At 56.0% G+C, this 886-nt stretch overlaps 1 protein-coding gene across 1 annotated transcript in view; it reads right to left on the minus strand.

The window, feature by feature from the left end:
* Nucleotides 1–886, minus strand: part of LOC102378433 (Fc receptor-like protein 3) — a 41,560-nt gene that overhangs the window by 10,050 nt on the left and 30,624 nt on the right. The gene's annotated exons all lie outside the window — the stretch shown is intronic.

Raw genomic sequence — 886 nt, forward strand, 5'->3', positions numbered from 1 at the left:
CGCTCTAATTAAAGTGATCCCCCCACAACTCCCAAAGCATGTGTAAAAACGCCTCTTGCTCCTTGTTCTGTCATGTGCCCCCACTGAGAACAGTCCAGCTCCATCCTCTTTGCAACCCCCTGCAGGGAGCTGAAGGCTGCTATTAAATCCCGCTCAGTCATCTCTTCTCCAGCCTAAATAAGACTAATTCTCTCAGCCTCTTCTCAAAAGTGAAATGCTCCAGCCCTTGAACCATCTACATTGCCCTCCACTGAACTCTCTCCAATTTGTCCATGTCCTTTCTGTAGTGGGGCACGCAGAACTGAACACAGGACTCCAGATGTGGCCTCACCAGTGCTAAATAGAGGAAGAATCACGTCCCTGGACCTGCTGGCAACACTCCTACCAATGCAGCCCAGGATGCCGTTAGCCTTCTTGGCAATAAGGGCACACTGCTGGCTCATATTCAGATTGCTGTTCACTGTCACCCCCAGGTCCTTTTCTGCAGAGGTGCTGCTTAGTCAGTTGGTCCCCAGCCTGCACCGGTGCATGGGATTGTTCTGTGCGCCTGGTCTCTGCTGCTGCATCTGGTCCCCTGTTCTTCCAGGAATGGACCCTGAGGCAGAGTCTCCTGCCCCACTGCTCTGGCTGGCAGTTCGTGGGGGCCAGGAGCTGCCTTCTGTTACTCAGCCACCGCAACTCCTGCTGCTTTATTCCCATCTGCCCTTGTGCCAGCACTGGCTTTTCCCTGCAGCAGATCTTGTCCCTCCCTGGTGTTTGTCTGGAGAAGAGCACAGGGAGTGAGGCTCATGCCCAGCGTGGCGGGCCAGTGGGGGGTGTTCCTGCGTTGAGCCGCCCACCTCCCTGCGCCTGACCACCTTCCAGGCTCCGAGTGCCTCCCTGGGGT

This window comes from Alligator sinensis, unplaced genomic scaffold, assembly GCF_000455745.1.
Source record: "Alligator sinensis unplaced genomic scaffold, ASM45574v1 scaffold1922_1, whole genome shotgun sequence".
Lineage (NCBI taxonomy): Eukaryota > Metazoa > Chordata > Crocodylia > Alligatoridae > Alligator > Alligator sinensis.